Source organism: Callithrix jacchus, chromosome 11 (assembly GCF_049354715.1).
Source record: "Callithrix jacchus isolate 240 chromosome 11, calJac240_pri, whole genome shotgun sequence".
Taxonomy (NCBI): Eukaryota; Metazoa; Chordata; class Mammalia; order Primates; family Cebidae; genus Callithrix; species Callithrix jacchus.
The window spans coordinates 62,757,515-62,780,472 of record NC_133512.1 but is presented as its reverse complement, the minus strand read 5'-3'; the positions used below and the strand labels follow the sequence as shown (position 1 = coordinate 62,780,472).

Here is a 22,958-nt window from a genome sequence, read left to right as displayed (position 1 = left end):
CTGACATTATGGCTTGTGATCTTGTTTGGTTCTGTGTCCCTATCCAAATCTCATGTTGAATTGTAACCCCCAGTGTTGGGGGGAGGGTCCTGGTAGGAAGTGATTGGATCATGGGGCAAATTTCCCCCTTGCTGTTCTCATGAGAGTGAGTTCTCACAAGATCTATTGGTTTAAAAGTATGTAGTACCTCCCCCTTCACTTTCTCTCCTACTGGTCATGTGAAGAGGTGCTTGCTTCCCGTTCCCTTCTGCCATGCTTGTAAGTTTCCTGAGACCTCCCCAGCCATGCCTCCTGGACAGCCTGTGGAACTGTGAGTCAGTTAAACCTCTTTTCTTTATAAACTACCCAATATCAGGTCATTCTTTATAACAATGTGAGAATGAGCTAATGCAGCTTGTGAATATGGCTTCCAGAATCTCAACATTCATCAAGGAATCTAAACTTAGAGCACAAGAATGCCGAAAGCTTATTGTGGTTCAAATGCCTTGTTTTAAAACAAAAAAGCTCAGCCTCTGAGAATAAAGCATTTTCCCAAGAATGCAAAGGACCCACATAAAGTAACCTAAAAAGCAATCTCTGTCACTTTGGCAGAGTCAGACAGAAATAATGATGGTGAGAAAATAAGCACTTTGCTTAGCTGCTGTGAGACTTGAATGTGGCTCTAAGGAAGCCTGCACACTCCCAGGCTTCTCTTTCTGCTGCAGAGGTTCTTATCTACAAAGCCATCTAAAAAGCCAAATGTGAGGTGCTAGCTGTGCCATGAGCTCACTAATTAAAACGTATTAAAGCATTGAGTCCTATTATCCTTTCAAAAGGGAGAGAGCCAAGGCAGTCCTGCAGCAGCTGAGAAGATAATTAAGTAAAACTGTTTCTCATAGATAAATAATGGATATGACAACAGATGCCTCTCTTTCCTGGATGGGTGGAGACAACAAAAGGGAGAATGTGCTTGTTTCCAAAATGAAGGCAAAATAGCCCCCTTTCAAACACCAGAGCAGAGAACAGGCCTGGCCTCTATGCCCCAATATGAAACAAAATCAATGTTTCTACACACGTTATTCATTTCATTATGTACTTTCACTTTGCCTTACAAAAGAAGCTAATACAAATTCAATACATGTCCACACACCAAACATAATGCTGCTGCCTTGTCAGCCATGTGGAGCTCCCACCACAAACTCTAAGCATCTTTGACAGGCTGTTGTACACAAGATGCTGCAGAAAGCAACTCTTCATTGAAGCTTTCAGCCTGCCTGCCCTGTCATCTGCCATTATTCTTGTTCAGCTGTGGATTAGGGACAACAGCTGCCCAACACTTTTTTTCTAACACTTACACGCTATCAAGGCCACATGCTGGTGGCTACTGGAGGCACATCATCAGCTGCACAGCTAATTACAGACAGTGCATTCTCACCATAAAGGCCATTGGACATACTAACAGAGGAGGAGGCCCTAAACTGCTATGCACACAAGAGAAAGAACAGATAACAATGATCTACAACTTTAAGTATCTTACTGTAAACAGTATCAGACAACAAAGAAAATTGCTAATCCTAGGAAAATAAATCCTACATAGTAAGCAGTCAGGAGAGCTGTGACCCCTCTTTGCAAAAGCCCAGAACTACCAATCATGAGATCTCCAAGGCAGCTTCCTAGTCCTTTCAAGGAGTAGGAGAAGGGTACCTCTGTGCATATTGTATGAGCTGACTGCAAGGTACCCATTATGGCAAGTTTTAGTCCTGTCTATGCACTAAAAGTTCAGCTAGCAATGATTTATAAAATGTGATCAGAAAAAAAAACCAACTGTCATTCACCCTATGGGCCCACAGTGAGATAGTTTATAATGGAAGCTCTGTACATATATACTGAACAAATGAACAAAAGGAAAAAAAGAAAGGCATGTCAATTGCCTTTATTGTATTTATTATAAGCATCACAGCACATAATGCTTTGACAAAAATGAAGCACTATTATATGACATTAAAGTCTGTCTTTCCTCAGTAGGGCAAAAAGAGAACTAACTACCCAGAAAGCCTTTTATTTTGGCAAAAGGACAATGTTGAGAGAAGCAAGTGGCATATATGCTAGATCCACACATGACAGATTTCTTTCAAGAGCAAAACACACAACAATTTATCCTGGCATTTGAAGAAGAGAGTGTTCAAACCACAACAGGTTTTCCCTAGGTGAAAGCTGAGTGTAGATTTTTATGAATGTTGCTTGAATTATAGAGTAGCAGTTCAATGAAAATCAAGCCATATTTTTAATTAAAATTATTCAGAGAACTCTCATTTATATGGGCAACTGATTTTCCAAAATGTTGCCAAAATTAACTCAATAAGGAAAGAAAAAGTCTTCTCAACAAATGGTGTTGGAACAACAGAATGACCATATGGAAAAATAAACCTCAATTCCCACCCTCATACCTATGTACAAAGTTTAATTCAAGGTAGATCATAGGCTTCAGTGTAAAAGTTAAAACTAGAAACATTTTGAGGAAAACAAGAGACAATCTTCATGATCAGGAGTAGGAAAAGATTTCTTTGGCCAAATACAGAATGCAATAATTATAAAAGAAGAAAAACAGGTAAATTAGACTTTACTCAAATTCAAAATTCCTGCTCACCAAAACACAACATTAAGAAAAATGAATTGGCAAGTCACAGACTGGAAGAAAATATTCTGAAAACATACTTCTGACAAAGAATTTGCACTCAGAATATATTAAAAGCTTCTACAATTCAATTAAAAATTGGCTTTTGTGATCACATTTCACAAATCATTGCTAGCTAACCTTTTAGCACATAGATGGGGCTAAAATTTGCCAAAATTAGTTTTACAATATAGAATCATCACAACACTTCAACAGAAACTTCCCAAAGACATACAGATGACCAATACACACATTAAAAAGTCATTTAATCATTAATCAAGTCCAGAAGTCATTTAATCATTGGTTACCAGGGAAACACAAATTAAAATCACAATGAGGCACTACTACACAAACACTAGAATGGCTACAATGAAAAATACTGAAAACTCAGGATGTGAACAAGGATATAAAGCAACCAGAACATTTATCTGCAGATAGGAGTAAAAACAACTTGGAATAAGTGTTTGGTAGTTTTCCATACAGCTCAATAAACACCTATCCAATGGTCCATTCTACTCAAGATTTTACCCAAAAGATGTAAAATCATCATGTCCACAAAGCAGACTGTACAAAAATGTTCACAGCCACTTACTATATTCAAAATAGCTAAACACTAGAAACAACCCAAATGTCCATCAACAGAAAAATGGGTAAATTGTGGTATAGTTATACAAGGGAACACTGCTCAGCAATAAAAAGAAAGAAACTGAGGCTATGCATGACAATGTGGATGAATCTCAAAAAGGATGATGCTGAGTGAAAGAAGCCAGACACACACACACAAATATGTACTGCATAATTCCATTTATATAAGGTTCTAAAACCAGCAAAAGTAAACTGTGGTGAAGAGTCAAAGTGACTGCTTTTGGGCAGCAGAGTTGGAGAGAGAATTAGCTGGTAAGGAAACTGAGTTTTTTGAGTGACAGAAGTACTCTTTCTTGTCACAGATATGTGCATGTGTCAAAACTAAAACTGTATTTGATTGTAGGTACACTGTACCTCAAAAAAGTAAACAAATATAGAATCCTAGTTTAGTAGGTTTGCTTTCAGCAGTGGTATGTGCCAACTGTTCTGAAACTACTTTCCATGTATTCTAGACTTGAGCAAATGATTATATACACTGAGTTAACTGAAACCAGGTTTCTCACTGTTAGAGAAAGTAGTTATAAGTATAAAAAAGGATAAAGACACGAATGTACTCCATGCTGTTCAAATGGGATTAACATTACCAGTACAAACTTGTAGTTTTTAATATGAACAGATATGGAATGAAATAAGATAAAAAGGTACATATGCACCCTTTTTTTTTTTTTAGACAGAGTTTCGCTCTTGTTACCCAGGCTGGAGTGCAATGGCGCAATCTGGCTCACCGCAACCTCCGCTTCCTGAGTTCAGGCAATTCTCCTGTCTCAGCCTCCTGAGTGGCTGGGATTACAGGCACATGCCACCATGCCCAGCTAATTTTTTGTATTTTTAGTAGAGATGGGGTTTCACCATGTTGACCAGGATGGGCTTGATCTCTTGTCCTCGTGATCCACCCGCCTCGGCCTCCCTAATTGCTGGGATTACAGGCGTGAGCCACCACGCACACTCTTATAGATACACATAAACACACATTTTCTAGATTTATCTACTTAGAAGATCTAGGGGAAAAAACAACACTCAGTAGAACAAACATGCTTGGCTCCCATATGTCAGTTTCTAAATATCATCTTTGGTTCAAGGAATCAGGGCTTCTTGGAGAAAGGATAATTTGAGGGATGGGCAGGAAAAGTATATGATAAGCCTAGAACAGCTTGACCCAAAAAGTAAAGACGTGCTCAAAGAATGAATGAAACAGGTAAAGGTAATATGGCACCTAGCTTGAAGGGGCCTCCAATAGCTGAATCTAGGCCAATTTGTGTATCAAAATAAATAATCAAAACTATTAACTAAAATAAGAATCCATCAGGCTGTATCGACATAAACAAATAAATGAGGAAGAAGGAAGAGGTTTTCTTTTCAAAAGAAGATCAATTAATATGCAGAGAAGGAATGACAAAGGAAGAAACCCATTTAAGGGTTGCCAAAATTAGTGATTGAAAGTTTGATGAGGACTCAGATATTTATAGAGACTTACTATATCGCCCCACAAATTGCTAATTATTACAAAGGGAAATCAGTAATTTTAAAGCAAAAGTCTTGTCATACTCAACTAAATGATAAAAAGTTACCTTCACCAATAATGGAACACCATGATATCACATGCCTCCTGGTATCATGCACTGGAAAAAATACTGCTGTGTTATTTGTGTCAGAAACATAAAATGTCAATCTAATCATGAAGAAACATTCCACAAACGCAATTAGAGAGACATTCTACAAAATAACAGATCTATACTTTTCAGAAGTGTTAACATCAAGAAAGACATAACTGAGGAACTATTCCAGACTGAAGGCTAAAGAGACATAATGAAACACAATATGAGATCTTAGGCTGCATCCTGTATTGGGGAGAAAACAGTTATAAAGGTCATCATTGAAACACTTGATAAAATTTGATTATGGACTATAGATTAGACAGAAATATGCATCAAAGTAAGATATTCTGATTTTAATCTTTGTGCTATGGTTGTGAAAGAATGACCTCATTGTTATGGAAAGCTGTAGTAAATTACTTTTATTTATTTATTTACAGACAAGGTTTCACCATATTGGCCAGGCTGGTCTCAAACTCCTGGCCTCAAGAGATCCACCCACCTCGGCCACCCAAAGTGTTGGGATTACAGACATAAACCACTTGCACCCAGCCTAGCAAATACGGACTGAAGTATTTAGTGATGAAGGGCCATAATGTCTCCAAGTTACTCTCAAATATTTCAAACAATGAGAGAAAGAGAGAGAATATGAATAAGAAAACTGGAGCAAAATGTAAACAATTCATGAATCTGAGTAAAGGATATGCAGGAGTTCCTTGTACTATCCTTGTAATTTTTCTTTAATTTAAAAAATTATTTAGTTAAAATTTCCTACAAAAAAAGTAATCAGGGAAACATAAATGAGCCATTAAAAAGTTATTTCCTAAGTGGAAAACAATACATGAGAAACAGTAGTACACTGGATTTAGGATAATTTGGAGGAGAGAACATATCTGAATTCACTGATTCATGAATTCAAAAAAAATTACGTCCTCAATTTTGTTAAGCAATGCTGAGCAGAAAACAAAACGACAACAACAAAACCACCTATGAGACAGGAGCATCTACCTTCATCACAGAATAAATAAGACATGAATGTAACTAACCACCATGGAAGGTGATTCTGATAATTACTACCATAACTGTACAAAGTTTAAAGGGCAAAGAGCACATTTAGCTCAACTTGGGAGGTCCCACAGTAGCTTGGAAGAGGAAGCGGAGATTCAATCTATAAAAAGGATTTCAATATACATTAGAAAGAAGGACACTAAGAAACAAATTACAGGATTTATTGTAGAAATTGAAAGGAGACAGTTTGCCTTGGGAGTAGAGTGTAAGAGAAAATACTCAAAAAACAGTTTGAGGCCAGACCATTTATAAGCTTTGAATGCTAGAGCTATATAAATTTAGTACAGTCAGTGGAGTACCCCAGTGTTTTGGGATCAGGAAAGGTGGTGAAATAATGGCTATTTCAGACAGAAAATTAAGTAAGCGGCTAACCTAACAGTATAGAAAAACAGGAATAAGGGTCTGCACCAAAAGGAAGCAGAAAACGACTGGTGTTCCCAAATCCTTTTGCTAACATTCTCACCTCTATTGAAAAAAAGGCTCAAGATAACCACAGGTTGTCAAGCAGGCAAATAAGCATTTAGAGTGCTCACAAGTTCATCTTTAAAGAAACCTATTAACGCCTTCTACAGTACAATGAGGGTTATTTTGTATGAATTTATTAGCTCTTCTGCTTTTCTCCAATAAACCTAGGAAAGCTTTAAAGAACATCCTTTAAAATCTGTATATAAAATTCTTTTTATAAACACTGCCTTTGAAGGTCTTTCCAAGTAAACTCATTATGAGAGAGAGAGAGAGAGAGAAAGTTCAAGTTCAATGCATTTCATTTCTCCAGAGGTCTCTTTTTCTAGATTTAGAAATAAAATTTGTACCTGTGGCTATTGCCAAACTTTATAGTGGAATTTGCATTTAACATTTCCTACAAAGCTTCATTCTATAACTGGTTATAATTCTTAGAAACAAATACATTCTATTCCAATTGGAGAAAAATAACTAAAAGCAAAATTCTTAAACTCTCCACCCCCACCAAGAGTTTTGTCAGCTTTCCAGTTGGAAATCATTGAAACTGGGATTCAAGTAGAGCTAAACTGATTTAATAGATATGAATGAAGTCAAATAAATCTCCAATGTAGGAAGTGAAAATGTACTATCAGAAGTACTATGTCTTTCATCAGTATTCATATTAACACAGAACTAAAATTATGGGCTGCAAAGGGGAAGACTAAGCATCCTCTAGCATTTCAGAAAAAAACAACGCAATTCTGATACGTTTCTATGCATTTCTATTGAAGGACCACCAAAAACTTTTAAAATTTGAGTTTCACTAAGAATTTGTATTGTTTTTAGGAGCTGGCAGGAGAGATGACCCTTTGATTAGAAAAGAGAAGAGCCTTGTTCTGCTGCTGTCTTTACTATTTCTCTAGGGATATTATAGCAATATCTGCATGATACTGAGACAGGTGCTATTATAGTTTACAAATATAAAGCCAGTGAAAATTCTATGTTAAGACAATGTCTGCATTGTTCAGGGAATAATGACAAGAAAAAATCCATACCTGTTCAGTAGAGATGCCATTTTTTTTCAAATATTTTCAACCTCAGGTTGGTTCAATCCACAGATGTGCAGCCCACAAATACAGAGGAACCACTTTATACATAATTTTACATTGTCCAAGTTTAAATGAGTAAAATGTTACTTTTTTTTTTTTTTTTTTTGAGACGGAGTTTCGCTCCTGTTACCCAGGCTGGAGTGCAATGGCGCGATCTCGGCTCACCGCAACCTCCGCCTCCTGGGTTCAGGCAATTCTCAATTCTCCTGCCTCAGCCTCCTGAGTAGCTGGGATTACAGGCACGCGCCACCATGCCCAGCTAATTTCTTTTTTGTTTGTTTGTTTTGTATTTTTAGTAGAGACGGGGTTTCACCTTGTTGACCAGGATGGTCTCAATCTCTTGACCTCGTGATCCACCTGCCTTGGCCTCCCAAAGTGCTGGTAATACAGGTGTGAGCCACCGCGCCCGGCTTTTAAAATAAAGGCTTTGGAAAATAAAGAAAAATATCAGCACTGTCCTGGGTTAGATAAAAAATTTTTTTAAAAAAAGAAAATATATCACCACAAAACATGTTTGCAAATGAACAAAGGACTTCATGCTATATCAAACAAAGTAATAAAGGCCAGAACCTTTCCCAAACTGAATACTTGTCTGTATACCTGAAAATAGTAGTCAACTTTTTAAAACTCATAACAGTACTGAATGCTCTGGTAATACTTGGTTCTTATTGACTGATAGTAACAAACTAAGATAACTCCTATCTGAGCAAGGATTACAGATGTTTACAACTCTTTTTAATACAAATTCCCAGTACAATTTTTCAGTTTCAGTGAGTTCACAAAATTGCTAATTGGCTTAACATTGTTTTATAAAAAATATGGTCTTGTTTATCCGGCTTTTATCACCTATCATCTTGGGAACTTTCACAGAAGCACATAACCACCACCTATAATGAGAAATGTGTTGGCGGGTCACTAGGGAGTTGATAATTGAATAAGCTTTTCATATATCTTTACATCCTAACAATATTACAGGTATATCTATAGGAGGGGGAGAAAGATGAGAGAAAGAAAAGACAGTGTCTATACGTTTTAAATATTCAGCAAAACACCTGTACCATCTATATATTATATATTCCCAAATAGAAATATAAGCTACGAATGCAAGTCACACGTAATTTTAAGCTTTCTAGTCATCACGTTTAAATTATTTTAAAAAACAGGTGTTTCCAGACCTCAGCCTCCAATCTTACAAAATAAGGATAATATACCACAAGAATATATGCAAAAAGGAAGGTTTTATAATATGACTGTGTTGGTTGATAGAAGTTGAGTAGAGTTGGCTGGGCACAGAGGCTCACACCTGTAATCCCAGCACTTTGGGAGCCTGAGGCAGGCAGACCACGAAGTCAGGAGATCGAGACCACCCTGTCTATCATGGTGAGAACTGTCTCTACTAATATAAAAATTAGCTGGGTGTGGTGGCATGTGACTATAGTCCCAGCTACTCAGGAGGCTGAGGCAGGATAATCACTTGAACCCAGGAGGCAGAGGCTGCAGTGAGCCAAGATCATGCCATGGCACACTAGCCTGGCAACAGAGCGAGACTCCGTCTCAAAAAAATAAAATAAAAAGTAAAGTGACCAATATCCACACCTGGCTACTAGCCACAGTACTAGATAGTCTAGAGCAAATATTTCTGCATTCGATCAGTACATTTTTATTCAATTATATCTTGTCTCTTCTAAGCTAGTGATCATTTTTGCATTTAGAACATGCATAACACAACAGATATCTATACAGAAAGTGTCTACACTTTTCAGAAGTACTTTGTTCAGTACTTTTCACAAAGTATCTGAACAAATACTTTCACTGCAACAGAAATAAGATAGGAACTAAATCTCATGTTAGCAGGGCTTCAGAAAACATTCCAACTGGAATGAACAAAGTATAACAAAAGTCACATCTGCAGTGAATCCTTTGGCAGAAGGTAGCTTTAAATTCGTAACTGTTCTAGAAGAGAAGAAGGTTCACACAGCCTGCCACTGCTGCATGACCAGTGACACACTACACTAAAATCCAAGAAATTTAATGACTAGAAAATCCTCTAAAAACATGGCCATAAAAAAAGTTAAAGCTGGCCCAAATAAGTTGGAAATAAAGCACAAAATCATGCAAATGTGGTAACAAGTCATCAAATAGAACACAAAGAAGCATTTTGCAAACTTCCTCATTATTTCTGCATTCCTCTAAGATATTTATCTAGTGTTCCAGACCTCACCCTCCAATCTTACAAAATGAAGATAATATACCACAAGAATATATGCAAATGACCAAATATATGCAAATGACCAACAAGGTTCTGCTTTATATCATGGTTTTAATTCAATTCCAGTAGAGGAGAATGAAGCTCAAGATATTAACCCAAGCTTTAGCAATTGTTCCCAGTGATCTAATGGCAAAAGCTCTAGCATTATAAATTATCTCGTACATCCATGGGGGGAAAAATGTTAACAAATGCCTTAAAATCAGAAGGGAAAACACTGTCATAAAGACAAGGTATTCAAGTCCCTTATACTAAACTTTATTGAGTTCAACTCATATCAAAAAGCTATTCTTAATCATATAATGAGCTTGTTTTCTGGTTATTCCTAAAATGCCCAGGGTTTTCTTAGGTAACAGGAGACAGCAGATGAGGCAAGCAAGACAGGTTGAGGAGAGTGTTAGATAACTAAAACTTGCCACGTTGAGAAACACCAGCAGGGATGGAATGAGGAAGGAGCAGGTGGTGAAGAAGATAATGGTGAATCATAGGAGACACTGAAGTGGAGTCAAAGATACCAGCAGCAGCGGCAGACTCTCAGTAAATGTTGGATTATCTTCATAAGCATCTCCATAATGATTAGCCTACATCACCAAATTAATTTATGTTCAATCTTATTTCATTTTATTAAGCAGAAAAATTTCCCTCAAACACCAGCCAAGTCAAGACTCATTATTGGTGATTCCATATTTGCAAATTCAGCTTGCTAAAATTTACTTGTCACCACAAAATCAACACTCAGTCATTTTTCCTAGTTATATGTGAACATGCACAATGCAGTGAAAAATTGGAGTCACCTGACACACATTCTTAGCTAAGGCCAACAGGTGATGCGCTGCCTTCTTGTGTCAGCTCTCATACTGTCACTGAGTGTCTTTTTCCTAGTATGTTTTGTGCCATGTTTTTCATCTTTTTTTTTTTTTTTTTTTTTTTTGCTTTATGTTGCTTTAAAATGGTCCCAAAGCATTGTACTCTCTAGAGTTCCTAGAAGGCTTTGATGTTCCTTACAGAGAAGTATATGTTTAGCAAGCTTCCTTCAGGTGTGAGTTATGGTGTTCTTGGCTATGAGTTCAACATTAATGAAACAACATAGATTAAATAAGATGTTTTAAAATGGAAACACATATAAAACAACATTATATTTCAATCTGCTGACAAAAATAAGACCAGAGGTTCTTATATTTTCTCCTAGGACCAATGGTTCAGCACTGGCTAATTCAGTGTTCATGGCAACTTTATAGATCATAACTACTATGAATAATAAAAATAATGATATATGGTAAAAGCTTCAGTGCTTATAAAAGTGACATTTCCAGATAATTATTTAGTAATACTGGATTTGGTTAAGATGAAGCTATAATAAGAAGCTAAACATAATGGCCAAACACAGGTTTACATCCAGAATTTCAAGCACACTGATGTCAACACTGCATCTACTCTATAAATAAACACAATCACAATGTGATTAACTAACAATGTAAAGTTTAAATCACTAAAAACCATTTCTGTTGGATTAAGTGAAGCAAATATGAGTGTATATTTTAAATTTAAATGTTTGATTTATACAATCAACAATTTAACATAAGAAATTTGCAAAGTTTTTATCTTACTATAATTAGAAAGCTCTTGATTCCTGTATATATTACAATCATGCAAGAACGCACTAAAACACTCCATAGAAATGAAATATTCTTCAATTCACTTCAAAAAACAACTAGGATGGGAGGAAGATTTTGGAGACAGAAAATGTGTCTATTACTATGATTGTTATGATGGTTTCATGGGTGCATGCATCTGTCCAAACACATCAAATTGTATATATTAAAGATGTGCAGTTTTTTGTATATAATTATATCTTTATTGATTTTATACCAACAGAGCTGGTAGAAAAATAAAAAGAATTGGTACGCTGCAGGAAAAAAAGGAACTGCTATGACTATAAATTATCACCATACTAATAAATATATTTGCACATGCTAATATATGACAGATTTCTATTCACAAGAAATAACCATTTAGATTAGTACAATGTCTATTTTTTGCAAGTATTTTTGCACTATATTACAAAAGTGCATTTAGACTTAATCCTTTATCAAAATAATCTTTATCAATATTCTGTATTGAAATATGAGGCCAAAAATAAAACTGATAAATCTGTTGTGAACTGCAACACTATCTAAAGGTCATCTCTTATTAGACAAAAAAATAGGTTATCTGCTTTAGACATTATCTGACACTAATTTTAATCCCAGCTATTTCCTACTCTTCTGCCTAAAATTTCTTCAGCAATATAAACTATTTTTAATTCCTCACTAATAAAAATTTTAAAAGCTTTTTATTAAAAGGTCTTCTGTTATAAATCCTTCAAGGATTAAAAATCTGGCCAGGCATGGTGGCTCACACCTGTAATCCCAGCACTTTGGGAGGCTGAGGCAGGTGGATCATATGAGGCCAGGAGGTCAAGACCAGCCCAGCCAACATGGTGAAATCCTATCTCCACTAAAAATACAAAACATTAGTTGCGCATGGTGGCAAGTGCCTGTAGTCCCAGCTACTTGAGAGGCTGAGGCACAAGAATTGCTTGAACCAGCTACTTCCAGCTATTCCCTATTGTTCCCAGCTACTCAGGATGCAGAGGGTACAGTGAGCCAAGATCATCCTACTCCACTCCAGCCTGGGTGACAGAGCAAGACTCCATCTCAAAAAAATATATATATATTTCTAATGATAATGAATATTTCTGTATTTCATATTTCTGACTGGGCTCTTTACACAACAAATTTTCTTAAAGTGAGTTGTCAGTTGCCAGGCCATTTTCTTAATTAAAGCACTGGAAATAACAGCAGCAGTTTCCTTTCCAGGTAACAAATCTCTTTCTGAAGGTGTGATTACCTTACACTCTCAGGTCTTCCCTAAATTAGTGTTGTGTCCTTTTCTGTACTTAGTGATTCACTATGAAACTGAAACCTGAGAGAAACAAATCTAAACACATGAAAGCAAACAGAAAACTCTTAATCTTCAAGACAGAGAAATGGGTCACCATTTCTCAAAGACTTTATAAATGAAACTGTTCGATATGTTAGTGTTTATGCGTATAGGAATATTTTAGACTCAAAATATATCTGTGTTTCCAGAATAAGATTATTCATCGATGATAAAATTATGAAGTTCTAGGTTAGAAAGTTTTAGGACTTACAAGTAAGGTCACACAAGATGGGTAGAAATCATAGGAAAGAAGGGCAATGCCCAAACAACTTACAGGTAATGTTGCGATTGCTTTTATCAATGATGTAAGAGCGGACCCTACCAAAGTATTTGCCACATCCAATTATGTAACCATACTGAGATAATGAATCTGTCTTCTCTCGATACCTGTAATACTGCCCAGCAACCACACACTGTGGGTTCTCAATGTCCATGGAAAAGCAAAAGGTAAACGCTGATAACAAGGCGAGTCATCATCAGCTAATAGCAACACCCACAGTAAAAAGTTCTCCAAACGTCAAAACAACAGACTAGGCATGATCAAAGAAAAGGAATCTCCTTTACGAAAACCTGCCTTCGAAAAGTTACCAAAACCCAACTTTCCAACAAGAATAAAGATAGAAAACAAATCTAGATTCCTATCCTACTCATTCTCTTACTTTCATTTTCCACAGCTGGAAAAATAAATTAGAGTGGAAGATGAATTGTCACAGAAAGAGAAAAAAAAGATAAATGCTATAATGTTGAAGACAGAAATTTGTATTTGATTTCATGTATTACATTTGAAAAGACATCCAATCCTCAGCTTTTACATTCCTGACAATCTCATTTCTCTCTCCAAACACTTATAAGATTCAAAAAGTAGATACATTCCATTTGGGGGGAATTTATCCAAGGAAATATCTAAATATAAATATCTAAATACAGCAAAGATTTTACTATCACAATGCCTATTATGAGCTATAATAGCAAGAAGTAGAAAACATTCTAAATGATCAGCAATGGGGAACTGCTGAAATGTATTTTAATATATCCACACAGTGGAATTCTGTACTTATTTCAAACTGTATACATCTGCCCCTGGCATGGCAAGATGTACATAATAGGACGAGTATAAAAATGAGTTTTTATTAAATGTGAATGAATACATACATATGAAAAGGGATCTGAATGAATATATGCGAAGCTATACTCATCTTAGAATGCTTGCCTTGTTTGTATTTCCTGATTTCTTTTATAATAAACATGTATTTATCTTTTGTTTAAAAGATCTATCAGAGGTAAAACACAAATATAAGCCAAGCATGGTGGCTCATGCCTCTAATCCCAGCACTTCGGGAGGCTGACATGGGCAGATCACTTGAGCTCAGGAGTTTTTGACCAGCCTGGGCAACATGGTAAGACTTCATCTCCCCAAAAAATACAAAAATTGGCTGGCATGATGGTGTGTACCTATAGTCCCACCTACTCAGGAGACTGAAGTGGGAAGATCACTTGAGCCTGGAAGGCAGAGGTTGCAGTGAGCCAGGGTCTCACCACCTCACCCCAGCCTGGATGACAGAGTGAGCTATGTCTCAAAAAAATAAAAATTGTAAAAAGCAGATAAAGACTAAATAATCATCATTAACATCATCAGCCTAAAGTAAACGTAAGTTCCATTTCACACTGGCAGAAAAGTCACTTTTAATTCTACATTTAATGCAAGAAAAAATGCTAGATACTCACATGGGTTAGTATCAGTTCATATAATTTATTTCCCTGACATGTAGGAATATTTTGCCTGTTTATAATAGAGACAAATTATTTGGATTGTCTAAGAAGTGAGACATTCTAGCTAGATGATCTTCAAAAGGTAAAAACAGTTTCACCCAAAAATGAACCAGTTCAATTTCCTGTAGGTAAATGGAGTATGATGAACAAAATTTAATATTTCTTTGATGAATGAGGATCTTAGTGGCTCAAAGGTCAATGGAAGTTATTAAGCTGTGGACACAGACAAATACAAAGAGAAACTGCATGAATGAATTCTGACTCAAGCAAACCTTGTGGAAATGGGTTCCCTGAATAAATCCTGACATGCCCTTGTTTTATTGTGATATTTGTCTCTGAACTTACATTTCAAATTCAGATCCTAAACTTAGGGTACTAGTAGCTCTCAGTTAACTGCAGTTTTTTCTAAGTGACTAGAGAAAGTTATGTAGCAAAACAAATACTAAGTCAAGCAACATTTCATGTCCAACAAGACAATGTTAGAATTTTTGCTTATTATCAAACATATATACCAATCACCTAAGGAAGACTTAGAAAAACATGTGAGCAAGGCAGAAACTGATAAAAGCAAAAAATGACAGAGATCACTTCGTTAAGACTTTTAACTGCCCTGTGATCAAAATGCCATAGATAAAATAAGACAAATAGCAACCTAGAAAAAAAATTCTTAACAGACTGTCAACATTTACATCTTCATTGTGTTTTTGTTTATTTATTGATTTTTGAGACACAGTTTTGCCCAGTCACCAAGTCTGGAGTATTGTAGCGCAATCACGGCTCACTGCAGCCTCAACCTCCCAGGCTTAAGCCATCTTCCTGCCTTGCCCTAAGTAGCTGGGACCACAGGCATATGCCACTATGCCAATTTAAGTTTTTGTATTTTTTATAGAGACCACATTTCACATGTTGCCCAGGCTGGTCTTGAACTTCTGGGCTCAGGCAGTCCATCCACCTCAGCTTCCCAGAATGCTGGGATTATAGGCATAAGCCACCACGCCCACACCATTATATTTTTCAAAAAACTCTTCTAGTCACTAGGAAAAGACAAAACTCACTAAAAGTCTTCAAGCAGGCATTCCCAAAAGGAAGAAAACAATATCTGGTAATGTTTTATATAAATACAAATTTAAAGACATGAACTAGACAGTATTTCTTTAAAGTGACAATGATTATGAATAAAAGTATATTGGCAATCAAAAGAAGAAACAGACTCTCAAATATTGCTGGTGGTATGTAAATCAGTACAACATTTCCATAGGGAAATTTGGCAGTGTGTGTCAAAACCTTAAAAGTACATACTTATTGACAAAACAGTTCTATTCCTAGGACTCTATCCCTAGAAAATAATTAAGCAGTGTTCTATATAAAGGAATATTCATTGCACTTAAAATAGAAGTCAAAAGCTAAACTTTCATCATTCAATATTGGTAAACTAAATTCTGTTCATTAAAAATTATGTTATACCAATATACCATATACAGTATTTTTAATTTTTGATTAAAAATTGTTATACCAATATTTTCTTATAGACAACAGAAAATGTTCAGAAATGGTAAATGGTAAATAGCTCCATAAAACAATGTGTACTACCATCCCAATTTCTCTTTTAAGAAAGTATATTTTTGTACACAGCTATGTGTTTTAATACATATATACACACTTACATACACACATATGTATATAGTATGTGCATATTTTAAAAGACTGAAAGTACCACACCAAAATGAAAATTTGAAGTACTTGTAATTCTGTATTTTCTAAGTTTTCTATGATAAATACATAAGCTTTGATATAAGAAACTATTATTAATAAAAGCAAATCTATTCATAGCAACACTGTTCACAATAGCCAAAATGTGAAAAGGACCCAAGAGTCCATCAATGGATGAATGGAAAACAAAGTATGGTATATATAAACAATGAAATATTTTTCAGACATAGGAGTAAAGTACTCATACTACAATATGGATAAACCTCTAAACTATTAGGTTGTCAAAAAAGCCAGGCTCAAAAGGTAATGTATTATAGAATTTCATTTATATGAAATATCCAGGATAATTCATATAAAATGCAGATTAGTGGTTGCCAGGAGCTGCAGGGAGGAGAGAATGGAAACTGCCTTAGGTTACAGGGTTTTACTTTGAAATTATGGAGATGTTTTGAAGTGTTACAATGTACACTTTATAAGTACACTAAATGCCACTGAGTTTTCACTTTTACATTTATGTTATATGGTTAATTTTATGTTACATGAATTTAGCCTTAGTAATTTTTAAATTTAAAATTTAGAAATAGTAAAGAGAAAAGTAAACATCCAATCATCATATTCTTCTTTAAAGTTTACCAAATCATTTCAGTTGCTGGAGACCATTTCTTCTACAGTAGAGTCTAGGTATGCTACTGTGTCTGTCTCTCTTGCATGTGCTATTTTTTTTTACAGAAATAATAAAAGCTAAGATTAATACAGTACTTCAAACTGTTCTAAAGAGTTCACATATATTAAGTATATTTAATCCTCACAACTCTGTGGGGTATTATTAATTTCTATTATGATTATCCCTACTTTACAGATTAGAACAACACAGAATAAAGTGACTAAGGATTACACAGCTAGTACGTGATAGAACTGGGATATAAATCCAGCCAGACTCAGTTCAACCCTCTCCACTGCTTTAACTATTATGTTTTACTTCCTCTCAAAGAATCCACAATCCCTGTGGAAAAACTAGAAATAGAGCTTTATATGTGAAACAGAGGATGATCAGTCACACATAATCTTGCCACCCAGGGATAACCACAGTTAATTTGTTGCACATTTTCCCAAATGGATACATACACATATATTACCTATATCAATGTCTTCATGTTTTATAATCTGCCTAATATATTGTTAATCTCTTCCATGTAAATAAATATACTGCCATATCAACACATTTAATGACCCATGGTATCCATTTCATAAGGGAACAATATATTTAACCAGTCACCTATTAAAAATGTGGGTTCTTCATAAATAACACTAAGATGAGTAACAACCTTCTATATATACCACTGTTCAGTTAATCAATTTACTTAAGATAATTACAGAAATAGATGCAGAATACCTGGTAAGAACATGTATTTTAAAGCTCTTAATAAATATTACCCAAATGTTTCTAGACAGTGTTTAATCATTCATCCTCTCATCAGTAAGTTATGCGAATACCTGTCTTTAACACACTTCTTTTTCAGCATTTTCCCAGCTGATCTCAGAACACAGTCTATCTTACAAACATGAAGAATATTTAAATTTCTACCCTACACCTTCAACAGATACACACTCCCAAGGAGGTAAAACTATATTTGGATTGGGGGCAATTCTTTTAAAAGTACAGATTAAATTGAGGCACACAGACATCTTTACAATGTTGAGCTTTTGTCAGCTAAGAATGTGATTTATCTCCATTCAGGAATAATGTTTCTTATAAAACATCCCTGTGGAACACTATCATTTTCAAATGATCAAATACGACCTCAGCAGTTGACAGCCATAGGTTAGTGAATAAACTAAAATAAAATTTATTTTTAAAAATAAAAAGCAACTATCACCCAGGCCTGCCTTACGTCACTGACCTAAGCTTTTCCTACCAAAAAGAAAAAAAAAAAATCACAGGCTGTGATGGATGTAATATATAAAATTATGAGTCGTCTTTACTCTAGGTCACCTGATAAACCAAGTCAGAATTACAGAAGGCTAAGACATTCTATGGCCCCAAAACCTTGTCTTGAGGAATATTAAGTATTTCATGCTAAATGTCTAAATTCAACTGGCTTAGATGACTAAATGAAATTATAGAAGCAGTCATCTGTTGGCAGATTCACCAAGCCTTCTCGTTGTCTCTTTGCAGACAATGCTTATTTTTAAAAAACCGTCAAGCTACATTCTCTGCCCAGTATGACCATATTGGGCAGGAAAAATCCCCAGTCAAGAGTATCCAACAAAAAGCAAAGACCTAATTCCTGTTTTATCTAAAAATATAAAACAAGAAGAAATAAAGTCATAAAATGTCAAGCTTGGAAAGGGCTTTACAGATGATCTAAACCAGTCTCTTTCTTGCCAAATGAGAAGATGGAGTCCAGCAGAAAGCAAGTCACTCAGGTCACACAGTTAATGACAAGTAAAGTCCTGTAACTGGGTCTCTTGACTCACAAGCCAATGCTTACCCTACCACACTCTGGCGCACACATAACCAATTGATCATTCCCTCCCAATCAATTCACTTCCAAAAAATAGTGATTAAAAATGTTTCTTCTGAACAATTAAAATTAGACTATGCTTTCATGCTACTGTAAATTAAGGCCAATCCTATATATAATACTGAAGAACTATCAAGCCTCTAACATTAAATAATTTTACTAAATTTAAAACATTTCATTTCAAATAAAATCAAATTTGAGCATAATTATTCAAAAATCCTCAACATGTTAGACATATGTTGCATTTTTCAAGGAGCTAATTAATTTACTGAAAAAACTGTCATTTAGAAATTTTTATCAAACAGGGTAGAAATAAAGGTGTATATTTCTGGCAGGCCAAAAAAAAAAGAGAAAGCAGCAACTGGCACAAAAGCAAACCTTAAATAAACATTTTCTCCTGTTGTATTTGCTTGAATAAGCCAGTCTACCAAAACACAAAATCAAGACCTACGCATATATCTGCTTCCATATGCTGTTTGTATTTTTATCAGTACAGTCACCGAGAAAGCACTAAGAAAAAGATGCCTTTCCATAGTAGCTGAACATGAGAAACTAAAGGGGAAAGCTGGAAGAGTTGTAGTTTCATGGATGCAGAGGAAGATCAAACTTAGGTTTCATTGAGCTGTGGTCATCAATGAGGTAAACTATGAAGCTTGAACAAAAATTTATCATTAATAAATTATATGTTTTAATATGGTTAGTATCTAAACTACCACTAGACTTTATCTGTGAAGAAAACATGGAGAATATGTTTCCTATTTTCTCTAGATTAAAAAACCTGGTCTCTTATTGAATCACTTTTTTCATGTTTAAATTTAAACCATATGAAATTTTTTAAAAAAAATTTTTTTTAAGTATACCAATTAAAAAAAAAAGGACTCTCTCTCCAGATTCATTGAATGGCCATTTTAGGGAACTGCTGAACTTTAGAATTCCCAGCTAGAAAGTAATTTGGAAAATATTGGATATTTTATTTAACACTAATGTTGGCCGGGTGTGGTGGCTCACGCCTATAATCCCAGCACTTTGGGAGGCCAAGGCAGGTGGATCACGAGGTCAAGCGATCAAGATCATCCTGGTCAATAAGGTGAAACCCTGTCTCTACTAAAAATACAAAAATTAGCTGGGCATGGTGGTGCGCGCCTGTAGTCCCAGCTACTCTGGAGGCTGAGGCAGGAGAATTGCTTGAACCCAGGAGGCGGAGGTTGCAGTGAGCTGAGATTGTGCCATTACACTCCAGTCTGGGTAACAACAGCGAAACTCTGTCTCAAAAAAAAAAAAATACTAATGTTTACCACAGTTGTTTTGTTCTTTTTAGATATTGTATTCTGCCTTAAGCCTATAAGGCAGTGATAAGCCCATAAAATGCATTTTCTATTCCACAATCAAGTTTACATTATTTCTTGTTACACTAAGAACTTAGAAATAATGAGGTCTCTACAGTCGTTAATTATGATCTGTATTTTACAGTTTCTAAATAAAAGCCAACTGTTATATGAGGATACATCATAATGGCCTGTATCCCAACTAAAACCTAATGCTGAAAAAAGAAGCAACTCTAGGGAGAATGGGATACCCAGAAATTAGCTGAAAGCATTTACTTGGATCATACATCTAAATATATAAATATAAGCCAATTTCTACAATATTTTTCTTGGTGCAACAACAAAAAATTCTTCTAGTAAACATAATTTCTTTCTTTACTAAAGGTGATATACTGTGGGGTCAGATGTTGGCCTTTATTTAGAAATAGACTGTGCTGCCATCTTAATAAGACCAGGGAGATGGTACATATATTTAACGTAGGGTTTTTCCCAGAGAAGGCACTTTGATTTATCTCTTCTTCCCAAGGTAGAGAAAGTTTCCATCTACTAGCTTGCTGGTTCTACTGTATTGAACATGACGTTAGATGTGCAATCTAAGAAAAGTCTGGTCTCATATTCATAAAAAGTATTAAGAAACCACCTCTCTAACTCATTTTATGTTTCTTTTCCAAAAGGCAATTCTCTTTGATTTGCAAGTACTCATTTTACATCAGGAAATCCACCTCCCACCCCAAATCATCTAAAATGACACATACAACTGGATCGAGTAACTGGTAACTGTGCCTAAATATCACCCAGCAGAAAAATGGTAAGTGTTATTAGAATAAAAGTTCTGAAATAAGTTTTATTCTAATATGGGAATAAAGGTGTTATGGGTTGAATTGTGTCCCCCACAACATTCACATGCTGAAGTCCTAACTCCTAGTACCTCAGAATGCAACCTTATTTGGAGATAGGTCCTTTGTAGAAGCAATCAAGTTAAAATGTGGTTACTATGGTGAGTCAAATCCAATATGGCTGCTATCCTTATATCCTTACAAAGAGATAAGCAAAGAGGGAGGATGAATGTAAAGAGACACACAGGCTTTCACACACCGTAAAAGGCACCATGTGATCTGTCACCCTCCACCCACATCACCCCTGTGGTCTCAATTCCTGCCATGTCCCTCTCATTCACTCTGCTCAAGCCTTGGTGGGTCAGTCTTCTCTGAACATTTTAAGTGAATGCTCATTTTAGGGTTTTGCATTTGTTATTTCCTGTTTCTGGAAGCTCCTTCCCCAGATGTCTGTAGGCTTGAAACCTCTTCACTCAGGCACTGTTCAAATGCCATAACATCAAAAGCCCTTTTCTGACTTTTTAGATAGACACACATCCCTATCCCCTTATCTCCCTTATTTTTTCTTCCTACATTTATCACCACTTGTCATGTATTTATATAATGTCTATCGCTTTTTACCATTTCATAATCTCCAAAAGAACAGGATCTCTGTTTTTGTTCTCTGATGTATTCCTGGTATCTAGGCCAGGGGTAAACATAAAAGAAGAGCTGAAAAAATATTTGTTGAAAGAACAAATGGATACCACATGGCCTGGCATAGAGTAGATGTTAAATAAACGGCACTTTGAAATATAGGCATTAAACAAGTGATTCTTAACCCTGGCAATGCACTGAAATCTGGCTCCTGGACCCTGTTCTCAGTTCCTAAATTGGAAATAAATTATTGGTCTGAGATTTTAACTTGCAGCCAGATTGAGAGCTGCTTCACTAGACTCTGAGTTCCTTAAAGAAAAAGACTGTGCTTTTTCACAATTCTTTTTATAATTTAAGGAGCCATAAATATTATTTTGGAAGTTCATGGAAAACTATGCAATGGAGGTTGGATTTAAAATCATTTAAACAAATGTTGTAGTTAAGATGTTAAGACAAGCAGCTGGATAAATAATGTTAACAATGGTTCTCCATAGGTATAACAGCAGGTGATTTTCATTTTTGCTTGTTCAAATTATTCAAATTGTTTAATAATAAGTATGTATTACTTCCATTTACAGAAAAATAATAAAAGAAAATATGGGTAAGATCACTTAGGATATCTACAATGCACAAAGACAAAAAGCAAAAACCTGGGACAACTGACATTTAAAAAGAGGTCATAGAAGAATGAAGAAATAAGGACATAACAATGAGTGCACAAGATGACAGTATCAGAAAGCAAGAAAGCAGCAGCCTGGACGCAGAGTCAAATGCCTCAGAGAGATGGAATAGGATGAGGATTAAAGACACTACTAGTAATCAGATGATTACTAACCATGACAAGAGATTCAGGAAAACAAGTGGGGTAAAAGCCTGACTCGACTGAGTTGAAAAGAGAATTGAGGAAATAACGGTAAAGAATCTGATTTTGAAGGGAAGATCAGGAAAAACAAAGCCATAGCTGAAAAGTTCAGGTTAATTATTAGCCTGCCTTTATCTGTGTCCATCATAGAGTGCAGAACTCACTACTATGATGCCAAGGGAGTCACATTTATTCTCCCTGTCCTGTTTTATTCTAATATGGGAATAAAGGTGTTATGGGTTGAATTGATCACCTACTGCTACAGATGATGGATTCTAAGAGGAAAAAAACCTAGACGGGACATATTAGTCAGTCACAGTATATACCACCAACTTTTCTCTTCCTGGAACAACAATATAAGAAAAACATAAGGGTCCTCAAAACTTGCAGAAGCTCTATTAGTCTAAAAGAATGCTTATCTTGTTCTAAATGCAAACATAGTCATCAGAATTCTCATCAGCTCCCAAGAAAGGAAAAAAGAAAGAAAGAGAGAGAGAAAGCAGGGGTGGGGGTGGAGGGGAAGGGGGGAGAGGGGAGA

General features: G+C 35.6%; 1 protein-coding gene and 1 long non-coding RNA gene across 11 annotated transcripts in view; one reads left to right on the top strand and one right to left on the bottom strand.

The window, feature by feature from the left end:
* Positions 1-22,958, bottom strand: part of ELAPOR2 (endosome-lysosome associated apoptosis and autophagy regulator family member 2) — a 265,883-nt gene that overhangs the window by 219,670 nt on the left and 23,255 nt on the right. The gene's annotated exons all lie outside the window — the stretch shown is intronic.
* On the top strand, positions 221-22,908 carry LOC128928419 (uncharacterized). The gene is made up of 3 exons (XR_008473389.1): positions 221-310; positions 20,761-20,894; positions 22,137-22,908. It is a non-coding gene; the product is annotated as an uncharacterized LOC128928419 (long non-coding RNA).